Here is a 12,929-nt window from a genome sequence, read left to right as displayed (position 1 = left end):
AATTTGCAACATATTGATGCAATGGTTGTTGTAATGTATGCATTATGGTTTGTATAGTGGTAATGATATATATTATATATAGATTACGATGAACCTATCAAACGAGAAAAAATAGACGCGGGTTCATCGTACGCGCGAGTCATAGATCAACTTAGTTATTTTATTCTATGTATTACGTTTCGATTTAATTTCTTCGCATTAACACGCCGCAACTTAGTGTCGGTGGTTGCTGACAGTAGTGTGGCATTAGTATTCGCCCCCGCTGCAACGCGGGGATGCTTAATACTAGTAATTATAAATTAACAACATTGTAATGCATAGAGTAGTTGTACTCTTTGCTTTGGGAGGTTTACAAAAAAGTTTGATATAATTACAATTTTAATGTAAAACTATTTTGGTTTTTTACTTTTAACCCCAAATCTTTCTATCTTTGTCAATTGTAACCTCATAACTTTTTTGCTTTCAACTTGTACCCTATACTCTTCATATTTCGTAAAAAATCCGTTTTACGTTTTGTTCTAAATTTTGCGATTTAACACAACGCAACGTTCATGTGTGGTTCAACGTTTTTACGTTTTGTTTTACCTTTCATTCTAAATTTTGCGAGTTAACATTACGCAACGTGCATGTGTGGTTCAACGTTTTTATGGCCGTCTAATTTTTCCCATTTGATAGGTTTATCGTGACGCACGGGTCCTAAATTCAACTTAGTTATTATTTTCTATGTTTTATGTTTCGGTTTAATTTCTCCGCATTAACACGTCGCAACTTCAGTGTTGGTGGTCGTTGGCGGTGTTGTGGCCTTGGTGCTATTTGTCACGGTTTTACTCACCCACCGTAACGCGGGAGAATTAATACTAGTTGTTACTTAATTTTAACTCACTTATGAAGTAGTCAATTATTTTTCCGAACAAAATCAAATTGTAAAAAAAAACATGTCAAATTAAGCTCCAAGTATCCATTCCAGCAAAGATATTAAAGTGTGAGTGAAATTTAGGTAAGGGTGAAGGAAGTGGTTACCTATTTGGAATTGTAATAGGTAAATTTCCTATTTATATAATTAGTGTCATGTCAATTCACCTAAATTGTTTATCTAATGCTTAAAAATGTTGACGGTGGTTTTACATATCCTGGATTAGGTAAACTATTTTTTTATTTTTTTATTTTTTAAACTAGTATATTTAATAATTAAACATGTATTTTAACAAAATAAATGTAGAATAAATTAAAAATAACATTACATAAAATTAAAAAGTGCTAAAATTACACTAAATTAAAACAATTAATTTAGTGTCTCATGCGCAAGCTCACGTTGACGTTCAATATATCTTCTTCGGTTATATGTGCCCGGATCTTGAAGTTCGGCTTCTTCGATGAGATTTTGGAAAAAAAGAATGCTACTACCGGATAATTCGTCGCTACTATTGGGTGGAAAAAACAACGGAATTTCATCCGCCATTTTGTTTTGGAATGATTGGGTAAATGTTTGATATTTTTTGGTTTGGTTTGGGTATGAATTTGAATGTGTTTGGGTATGAATTTAAATGTTTAGTATTTATAGTTAAATTTAAAAAAAAATCATTTTTTTTTTGTTTTAAAAGGCATTATAGCCGTTGAAGTCTCCAACGTTCAAAAACAGCTCCCATTCTCGATCGGTAAAGCTTCACCGCTCTCACACATTCACCGATTGGTAAACACCATCGACGGCGGTGTTAGCGATCGGTAAACCCGTTTACCGATGGTGTTTACCTACCACACTGTTCACCCTAAGGCTGGAGGGTGTGGGGGCGTCACCCCCGCCAGCTCACCATATATAGCGCCCAATAGGGCTCCATCACCACACCCTCCATTTTAAGAGGGGGGCGCCATGGTTGAGGCGCTAACATGGTAACGAGAAGATTAATGTGTTCAGGTGGGGCCCACAACATGTAATCCAATCAATTTTTTCTTAATTTTGTTTAATAGGGGACTCCATCCACACCCTGCAAATTAAAGGGAGGCTTCATGGCTGACGTGAATACTACGTGGCCTGATAAAGCCCCTAAGGGGCTCCAACCACACCCTCCACACTAAAGCCTAAGTACAATATGATCCACGAAAATAATATCAAAGTGATACACGAGTATCGTTTTTTGCCGTCATCCAAAAATGCGTAGGCTAAATTCTAGTGTAGAAAAAAAAAAGCGTCAGCTATATTTCAGCTTTAACTAGCATTTTTTAAGGGTGAGGGGGCACTCCTCTAAGAGGGGAGTGACCTCTCTTACACACACACAATCAGCACGCGCCACGTCAACTCCCCCCTTAACTCCCCCCACACCCTCAATTTGATGGCGGCACTCCTCTCTTGGGGACTTAGTTTTATTTTTTTATATAAATATTTTTATAAAAGTAAAACATAATTTAAATAAACTAAAACTAAATAAAAATAAAAAAATAGAACATTTCATTTAATTAAAAACAAGTTTGATGGGTATTTTTAAAAGTAATAAAAAAAATCACAAGGAAAAAACATAAAAAAAGAAGGGAAAAAAAAAACAAAAACTCAAAAATATACATCTCTTCTTCTTCTTTCTTCCTCATCTCCTTCTTCTTCTTCATTACCTGCACTTTGTTCTTCATCCTCCTACATCTCTCACAAGGAAAAAACAAAAAAAGAAAAAGAAAAACTCAAAAAATGGCATCTCTCATCGGTGAACACCCACCGCTCCCATTCCCCGCTTAGCCTCCTCGAGGAGTGGGTGGCGGTGTTCCCGCTCAGAGACTCGTCTCACTGCACCCCTCCCCGCAAAACGCCCCGGACACCCTAAGACAAATAAAAAAAGACTACATTTAGGACATGTTTTAAAATTTAGCCGTTTTAACCAACGATTTTATCAATTTTGATAAGAACCAAGTCAATATTTCATTTGTTAACCTTTTGAGCAAACTTATTTTTATTAAAAAAATTCACCTTTTTATCATGTTTAAAAGATAAACTATCTATTTATAGGCATGTGTGGCAATTGAACAAAAATTGTTTGAAGTCAAATACGTTCTGACCGTTTATATCCCGTAACCAATCCGATATTCTTAGGCCACTCGGTGTGGGGCCTGGCGTGGCCCGTTCTGGCCCGTCGCCGGGACTCAACACCATTTCCAAGCTTACGTCGTCATCCTAAACGTCGAGTGTGGGACGCTGAAGACTGGCACTACATGACAAAAAATAGTTGTTGAAACATATACCGAGAGTGGGACGCTGAAGACGGCAACCCTTTCCGGCGGCCGTTGACATCTCCTCCTCCTTCACCTCCCTACCCTTAACCTCCTCCTTCACCTCCCCACGTCGCCGTACCACAGAACAACAACTCCCCACCCTTCACCTCCTCGTCTTTCTTCCAAGTCTCCGTCGACGTCGTTGACATCTCCGACCACCCAATTGATCTAACAGCTCAACATTTAAAGTTTCCGGTGGGACTCGAAGTGAAATCGAGAGATTATGGCTTGTGAAACCCTAAAAATGTTGGTGAAAAGGGGGATAGAAAGAGAAAGAGAGAGTGTGTGTGTTGGGCAAATTGGGGGGTTCATTCGTTTGTGAGATTGTGATAACTCTTGAATGATTTGTTATTGAGTATTATGTCTCTATAAATACAAGAGGTTGTACAAAGTTAAAGGAGAGAATTACTCCTTGACAAAATTAAGAAATCTACACATAAATGTACAACTGAATAATAATATCTCCATGAATATTTTGAGGCAATAATTATGGATTGCCTAAAACCCCCCGTCAATGCGAGAGGGAGGAGGTTTGAGACAATGCATTGTTCTAAATTTCTCAAATAATGGCTTGGGGAGACTTTTTGTGAAGATGTGGGCAACTTGTTGATCCGTGGAGATGACTTTGGTGTGAAGACGACCAGCCGCAACCAATTCTCGAACAAAATGATAGTCGAGATCAATATGCTTTGCCCTCTTGTGTGAGATGGGATTTTGACTTAGGAAGAGAGCACTTTTGTTATCATAAAAAAGAGTTGGCGGTCCCGATGGTAAGGCATGTAATTCACTTAGTAGATGAGTGACCCAAATAATCTTTGAAGCCGTATTAGCCATAGCTCTATATTCCGACTCACAACTTGGGCGAGCCACCGTTTGTTGTTTCTTTACACTCCAAGATACCAAATTTCCACCTAAATAAATGCAACAACCATAGGTGGATCTTCGTGTGTCAATGCAACGAGCCCAATCTGCATCAGAAAAACCTAATGAAACAGTGTTAGGTGGCCTATCAAATGTTAAGCCATGTGAAAGAGTTCCCTTGACATAACGAAGAATTCGTTTGACAAGTTGGAAGTGGATGGTGGTGGGATTTTGAAGGTATTGACTCGCTTGATTGACGGCATAAGATAGATCAGGACGAGTGATGGTTAGATATTGGAGGGCACCCACAAGAGAACGATATAGAGTGGGATCATGAAAGGGTTCACTAGTGGAGTTGAAAGTGTCTTTGGGTGTGAGAGGTGTGGCAACCGGTTTGGAATCAAGCATCCCGGCTCTTGAGAGTATGTCATAGGCATATTTGGACTGATTTAGAAAGAGGCCAGTTTTGGTGTGAGTAACTTCCAAACAAAGGAAAAAGCTTAGTAAGCCAAGATATTTAATTTAAATTCCTTGTGAAGATGATTGGTGAAAAAGGCGATGATTTGTTCGTTGTTTCCTGTGATGATTATGTCGTCCACGTATACAAGCATATAAATTAAAGTTCCATCATGATTAAAAATAAATAATGATAGTTCGGCCCGACTGCATTGAAAACCAAGAGTGATGAGGAAGGAACTTAATCGTTTAAACCAAGCACGTGGAGCTTGCTTCATGCCATAAATAGCACGATTTAGTTTGTAAACGTGATTTGGACTGCTTGGGTCTTGAAAACCCGGAGGTTGTTCCATAAAAACGGTTTCGGTAAGATTGCCATTTAGAAAAGCATTGTTAACATCTAGTTGTCGAAGTTTCCATTTGTGAATGGTAGCAAGACTTAAGACAACTTGAATTGTGGATGATTTGATGACGGGACTAAAGGTATGAGAAAAGTCGAGACCCAGAACATGATTGAAACCTTGAGCTACAAGTCGAGCTTTGTAGCGATCAATGGAGCCATCAGATTTGTATTTGATCCGATAAACCCATTTAGAGCCGATGACGTTGGTCAAAGTGGAGCGAGGAACAAGGTGCCAAGTTTGGTTTGTATGTAAGGCTTTAAGTTCATCCTTCATGGCATGGACCCATTTTGAATCTTTCAAGGCGGTTTTAATTCCTTTGGGTACATGAGAAGAGATAAGAGAATGAAAGGAAGACTGAGACAAGTTGGCAAAATGTTTGGGTTTGTAAATGCCATGTATGGAACGAGTGGTCATAGGATGATTATTTGTGTTTGGAATCGGGTTGGCAATAGGTGAAGGAGGATGTGGTGGGAGTGAAGATTGGGTAGATGAGAATCGTTGGGCCGAAGAGGATGAATCAGGTTGGGCTGAAGTGGGTTCGGCTTGAGTTGAGGTAAGAGGATTGTGGGTTTGGTCCGATTGGAGGATAGGAGGGGAGCTAATGGTGGGCGAATTTTGTGGACTTTGTGGTGGACTTAAAGGAGAACTGGGCGGGCTTGGCGTTGGGCTGGAGGGTGGGTGAGGAAGGATGGGATTTGAACAGTGAGTACAGGGTGTAGTTGTGGATAGAGTTTGTGAGGTATGAGGCAAGGTGGGAATTTTATGTGTGTTAGGAGTGGGTAGAGAATCTTCAAAATTGGTGAAAGAAAGTTGGGAAGTGTCGGAGGATGCGGAAGGAGATTGAAAGGGAAACACATCTTCGTCAAATTTAGCATGTCTAGTGGTGTAAATTCGTCCCGTTGAAGGGTCTAGATGTCTAAAACCTTTGTATTTTGGACTATATCCAATAAAAATGCAAGGAGCACTTCGTGGTAATAGTTTGTGTTTGGTATAGTCTCGTAGGTATGGATATACAAGACATCCAAAAATGCGAAGATTGGAATAGGAAGGAGGTTGTGTAAAAAGAATTTCAAATGGTGATTTGTTTTCAAGAAGTTTTGTTGGGAGTCGGTTTATGATGTATGTAACGGAAGTGAAAGCATCAAACCACAACTTTGGTGGAGCATGAGCATTAAACATCATTACTAATCCGGTTTCGGTGATATGACGGTGTTTTGTTGGGAGTCGGTTTATGATGTATGTAACGGAAGTGAAAGCATCAAACCACAACTTTGGTGGAGCATGAGCATTAAACATCATTGCTAATCCGGTTTCGGTGATATGACGGTGTTTTCGTTCGGCCCGTCCATTTTGTTCCGGTGTGTGAGGGCAAGATAATCGATGATGTATGCCATGCTCTTGAAAACAATTTTGAACACGGTGGTTTGTAAATTCGGTTCCACCATCACTTTGAAAAACTTTGACACTTTTGGAAAATTGGTTTTGAACAAAGTTTAAAAAGATGGTGAGAATATTATAAAAATCGGATTTAGCCTTTAGAGGATAAAACCATGTAAACCGAGAATAATCGTCTACAAATATTGCATAATGCAAGTAGCCATCGGTTGAGGCAATGGGTGCGGGTCCCCAAAGATCACAATGAATTAAGTCTAAAACTTGTTGCGCACGTTTGTTATTTTAAACAAAAGGTAAATGTTTAGCCTTTGATAGCTCACAAGAATTACATAAACCCGGTTTGGGCAAGAGGGATGTAACAAATACATGACCAAGTTTATTTAATGTAGTGATAGTATCAAAAGAAACATGTCCTAGGCGACTATGCCATTTATTAAACGAAGCACGAAGATGTGAAGCGGAAAGAGCGGCAACAAGAGACTTGTGACTTTAAGTAAGAACATAGAAACCATTTTCGCAAATGCCTCTAGCAAGAACTTCCCCCGTTTTTCGGTCCTGAATATGAAAATAATTGTTAGAGAATAAAACATCTACGAAGAATCATTTGTGAGTCCACTAATTGATAGTAGATTCTTTGTGAGATTTGGAACAACAACAACATTTTTTAAAGATAGGGAGTTAGTTAGAGATGTGTTCCCGATGTGAGTAACGGGCAATGTTTGACCATTACCAAAGGTAACGCGCATGTTACCCGTGTGTGGTTTAGAATTATATAAACCATGAATATTATTAAGCATATGTGTGGTTGCACCTGAGTCGACCGTTGTAACACCTCGAAATTTTGTGTCCAATAAAGTGTTGACACGTGTCATGAGTTTACACGTGGTATGAAATACTAAATAAAGGACTAAAGTTGACAAACCTTGAAAGTATGTAAATTCGAGGGTTAAAAATGTCAACGAGGGGTAAATATACTGTATAGTAACCCTAAATGATGCTCGTACCTTCAACGAATGAATCATGGATCGTACGGAGCGAAATGCGGGAGAAAGTGAGAGATTACAAGCTACAGGGGTTAATTGTGTCAACATGTTTAATTTATACCTCTGAGTGACCCTTTGACGAACCCAAGGATTTGTAACAGTAAAATATGCTCACTAGAATATACGATATAAATTTCGCTAAGTTCCGTTTTAAAACGAGAAAGTTATGATCAAATTCGTATGCGAGGGGTTAAAAGCGTCAACAAGAAAAGTTAAGGCTTTTCGGATAGTAACTAAACTAACCGGGGACTTAACAATGCAGGTAAAAGTCACGAGGCCCTTAATTGTAAATAATCGAGGGCCAAATCGCAAAGTTACCCCTTCGAAACCGAAAGGTCAGGGTAATGATTACAAAAGATTTGAAAATCTTGGAAATCAACCCTCAGGCGGGCCGCGTTAAGGAGATGGGTGAGCTAATGTGGGCCGCGCGCCAGTTGAAGATTCGTTTACTGACTTTAGGATTCATGCAGCCCGCGTCCGAGTTGCTTGAATCCTAAAGCGGGCCGCGTACAACACCCAGATGCAGTAAACTTGGATAGGTTCAATGTTTGAGCTTGTGAACGATGATTGATGCGTTAATTGAAGCATGGGAGCCCTCTACATGCCCCCTAGCACTCAGGGACACCTGCTGATCATCCATGAACCATTGTAGGGTGAGTTGTAATGATCTTGTGCATGAAATTTCACTATAAAAGGACATACATTGCACACAATTGAAACACACCTCAAACCTGCATTCTAGTTCATCTCTGGAGCTCTAAAGCATTCGTCTATCATCCCTAGTCGTGCACCAAGCTTCTGTAAGTGTCCTACCCTTTTGTGGCTTAGTTTATGCATAGTTTAGCTTAAAAGTCAATCCGTCGTAATTAACGATTGACTTTGCGATAAATCACAAATGGTCCAGTGGTTTGTCGAATCAAAGGTAGTTATATGTTGGTAATCATGTGGGCTTTAAACCCCTAAAAGGGCACCCTCTGATTCCCACTCTAACTAGTCCGAATGTCGAGTCAAACGTGCTTAGAAAAAGTCAACAGAAATGCTATTTTGCGATTTAATGCATAATCATTAATGTAGATGGTGTGTAACCTGTTTAAACACTCATAAAACATGATAATAAGTATATTAACTAGTCTAAGCTTGTTTGATCCGACCATTTAATGTTTTGACCCGGTTCGGAGCCGAAAGTCGCAAAGCTTTGACTTTTGCATTGACTTCAGTTCTGACCCGTAAAAGTATGAATTAGATATGTCTTAGGAATCTCTTAGGACCAGGTTACATGATGGTATAACCCTCTGTGACCGGTTCGTTGTTTGTCCGAGTCTTTTACACATTTCCGTTAAATGCTTAAAAGTTGACCGTAACGCCCTTTTTAATTTAAAACGAGAATTTCTGACATATGAAAGAACCATAACCTTATTTACTGATTTCTAAGCATGTCCCTAAAATTTCACGTCAATCCGAGGTCCAGAATAGGAGTTATGCTAAATAGCGTAAATTACGGAAACTTTGTAATTAAATAGCGCAATTAGCATAACGCCTGTCTAAACCCAGAATTCGACACCAAACCTTTTACACACTGATGTAAAATAATATTTTGGGATTTTTAAAGATTTTTAATTATTTTTAACCTGCACATAACCTGCGTTATGGCAACGGTTCGGTAAATACCGAATATACCCTTTTCGGCCATAACTTGAGTTCTACAAGGTCTTTTGACCCGATTCCAGTTGCTACTGAATTTAAATAATAAATAAAGTATTTTGAACTTTATAAACTGTTCGGAAAACTCAGATTTCCTGTAGAACTCAGAAACCTCTTTTATAATCTTTAAAAAGACCGAAATACCCCTACGGGGCATAATATGAACTTAAACTCGTTACGGGCATTATGGAAGGTATCCTACTGATACCACAACCTCTTTAAAGCATATTGACTTAGGAAACCAGTGTAGGACTCTTACGGTTACCCGTTGCGCCTTTTGCGCGCACGGTTCGGCTTATGTAACTAGTTTACATAAACTAGCCGAAACGGGTCAAACCATATTGTTTTGACCCCAAAATCCAGAGTGTGGTTATATTACCCACATAAAACAAGTCTTCAAACTTGTTGGGTCCAAATCACATTCCATTCCCGGTTTTCGCTTTCACGCGATTAAACCATAGTTATCCTTTGAAACTGACCGGTCTAAGCTAAGGCTTAATTAAAGACCCGTTAGAAATCTAATAGGTTATTATAAACCTTCGTTCCAGATTAGGAGCCCAGTAAAAGTACTTACAGTTACTGTATTGGAATTATACTTTGCTCAGGTAAATACTCTTAACTTATTTCCCTATACGGGCTTGGGATACGGTACTATAAAAGTACTGCTTGGTCGGGTGTGTGTTAGGACCCAAGTTTGCGTCTAATAAAAGACGACTAAGGGACACTAGAAATATAAAAATTTCTTAAGAGTGTCCAACTTTTCGCAATTTAAAACGATGATATCAATAACATATGCATTAATTTTAACAAAATTTGGGCATGACCCGTCCATAAGACGAGCATACCCCTGTTTTAATCATAATCAAACTAGATACAATTCTACAATTCGTACAACAAGATACTACTAAAAACCAATACAACAAATTTTGGACCAAAAACATTTGAACAAGCTAGCGGAAGCGTTTGGTATGACATTACATGAACACGCGCTCGCTCCGATTCTCCAAGTCGCCTAATTTGAGGATTTACCTACATTCAACAACAAAGCTTTAAAAAGTTAGTCGATATACTTGTTTGCTTATAAAACCGTCATTTTAGTTCCATTCGTGTATATACTTTCATTTCTCTTACGCATTCGATTACCCAATTAAATGGGTATGACATATACTCTCATACAACTAACCCGTTAGTAGGTAGTGACGACCAACATAAAATATTGTATAACTAAAACGTCCATAGCATATTCTAACCGCTTAAGTTACTTCAACCCGATTATCCTTCCAACATTCAATCATTTCATTACTATATCAACACTTCGAAAGTCCAACATTCATAAACCTGCACTTTCAAACATACTCAATAATAACTTGGTTAGCAAACCCGTAATCTCAACATATTCAAGTACTACATCTTCGTAAAAAGGTCGCTAACCATTTATATGCATCTATTTAACTACAACACATTGTACGCCTTTCGCATAATTATGTACATACGTATATATATACATATATATATATACATATATATATATATATATATATATATATATCTTCTTTACACATCACACATACTAGTTTATACGACTTAAACTCACCATGACTCCAATTATTCATACCTACATACCATCCTATTCACTTAACTTAATTAACACACCTCCCTAGTCATCATTACATACATCTATCATACTCTTATATAAATTACATGAGGCTTAGACTTGGGTTTACAACTTATAATCATCAAGGGAACACTCGAAATCATGTTTGGGAGGCTCACCGTAGTCCACGGATAATATACTGAAGCCTACAATGCATAAATCACATAAATAATATTTTTCACAGAACCTTCACCCGGCCGTGTCAGTTCACCACCCGGCCGTGTCAGCTCTGCATTTTTTTTCTAGCCATTAATTCTTACTGAAACGGACATAACTCTCTCATTTTTCATCCATTTTGCGTCACGTTTCTTCCTACATGATCGTAAATTAACGTTCTATCATGTGAACTTGAAATCCATCATCCGAGTTAAGGAATTTCTTAACTTATACGTGTTCGGCTTATTATTCATCTACGAATTATTCGACCCGTTCATGCATTTATCGAAATAATCTATTGATTTGACCTCAACTTCATATGAACTTAATAATTAAACATTATATTACTTAAACAAACTAAGAAGTGATTATGGAAATCACTTACCTTGTGCTCGCCATGTTTATGCTAGTTTCTTTGCCTCCTCTTTGACCCGTTTGCTTCCCATGAGTTGGTCCATCTTGACATGGTTCTTATTCTTTAAAGCTATCATGTTTACAACATTGTTAGCATATATGCTTATACATAATAACATCCATTTCCAACACATGGGTTACATTGACTTTCACTAGTCCATTATAACATACACAAGTCCTATTTTAACGATTATTTCATTCCAATTCCATACAATTTAACATATCATCAAATCATGGCATGTTAGAACATACCCATTATACTATATACGCTTCACACTCATGTAGTAAGACACATACAACCTCATTCACCTAGATTCCACGTATGTACATAAACAACTTCCATGCATACTAGTATTTATGTAATCCTACTTGTAGCATCATAATCCATGATTCGCCAACCTAAATCATCATTCGAATATTTCTTCTTCCTTGTACATTCACGTTCTTACAATTAATTCATAACCATATTTAGAAAGTTCGGCAACCCATGGAGTCCATTGTATCATTTAAGCATAAGGTACCATTCCTAAAGCATACTACTACCACATGATACTAGCAAATCCAATCTTCTACATGAATCATATCTAAAGCACACTTCTTATGTTAATTCACTATTCAACACACCATTATTACTTCCTACACATATTCATTCATTGTTTACATCCAATCTCATCCAATAATCTCACCTATGCATTTCATCAAACACTTGGTGTGCATGCCATCATTTAAGCATATAGTACAAGTATTTTATGCATACTCTTCCTAGTTCATAACATAGATTATCAATTTCAACTAGAATTATATAACTTTTATACCATTATCTATCAATTACTTCTTACAATCAACATCAAATAGTAACATCACACAAGCATTGAACATGTATAATCATCCATATCATCATCTCTATTACTACAAGTAGGTTTATAAAATTTTCTTTCAATTAAACTAAAATCAAGCATGATTTCCACTCTAGGGAGTAACCCTAACATCTAATTAGCACAAATCATACCACGAATTCATGATTGGGTTGAAACCCTTTTTCTACAATTTACCAAATCCAGAAATTCGACTTACCACTTCACTAGGTATGCTTAGATGATCGATAAGAGGGCTCATGCACTGGATTTTCTTATGATTTTAGGCTTCAATTGCTTGATTTCTTGAGTTTAGGGTTTCCCCCTCCTCCTGCCTTGTTCGATCGATCCCCCAGACACACTCACTGTGTTTGGGGTTTAATTTTTTTTTTTACTAATTTAAGTTTAATCACTTTGCACTTTACCCCCTTCACTTAGTTGCTAATTACAAATCTAATCTTTAAACCACATTTAACTACCATCTTGCCATAAATTCTTAATTATGTTAAGTTTGTTATTTATCCTCACTTGTTTTATTGAGTTTTCATTTTTGGGGCGTTACAGTATGTAGTCATTTAAATCGGATTGTGATTAATGTATTTACATAACCCGCTTTGTTCTGTATTATTTGATGTATGGCCCTTGGGGTTAAATGACCATGTCCCGGATATCCTTGGCATCATTTTACGAAATGGCCACGACCTAAGCACGGGGTGTAGGCGTACACCTGACAGATGCA

General features: G+C 37.8%; 1 long non-coding RNA gene across 1 annotated transcript; it reads right to left on the bottom strand.

Annotated features, from left to right (window-relative positions):
• Positions 1-9,879: 9,879 nt before the first annotated feature.
• On the bottom strand, positions 9,880-12,736 carry LOC110881468. Its single transcript, XR_002559746.2, has 3 exons — positions 12,411-12,736; positions 11,308-11,406; positions 9,880-10,141 (listed from the first exon to the last, which is right to left on the bottom strand). It is a non-coding gene; the product is annotated as an uncharacterized LOC110881468 (long non-coding RNA).
• Positions 12,737-12,929: the final 193 nt, after the last annotated feature.

This window comes from Helianthus annuus, chromosome 10 (assembly GCF_002127325.2).
Source record: "Helianthus annuus cultivar XRQ/B chromosome 10, HanXRQr2.0-SUNRISE, whole genome shotgun sequence".
Taxonomy (NCBI): domain Eukaryota; kingdom Viridiplantae; phylum Streptophyta; class Magnoliopsida; order Asterales; family Asteraceae; genus Helianthus; species Helianthus annuus.
The sequence above is the reverse complement of the archived record's forward strand: the minus strand, read 5'-3'. Positions and strand labels throughout refer to the sequence as shown.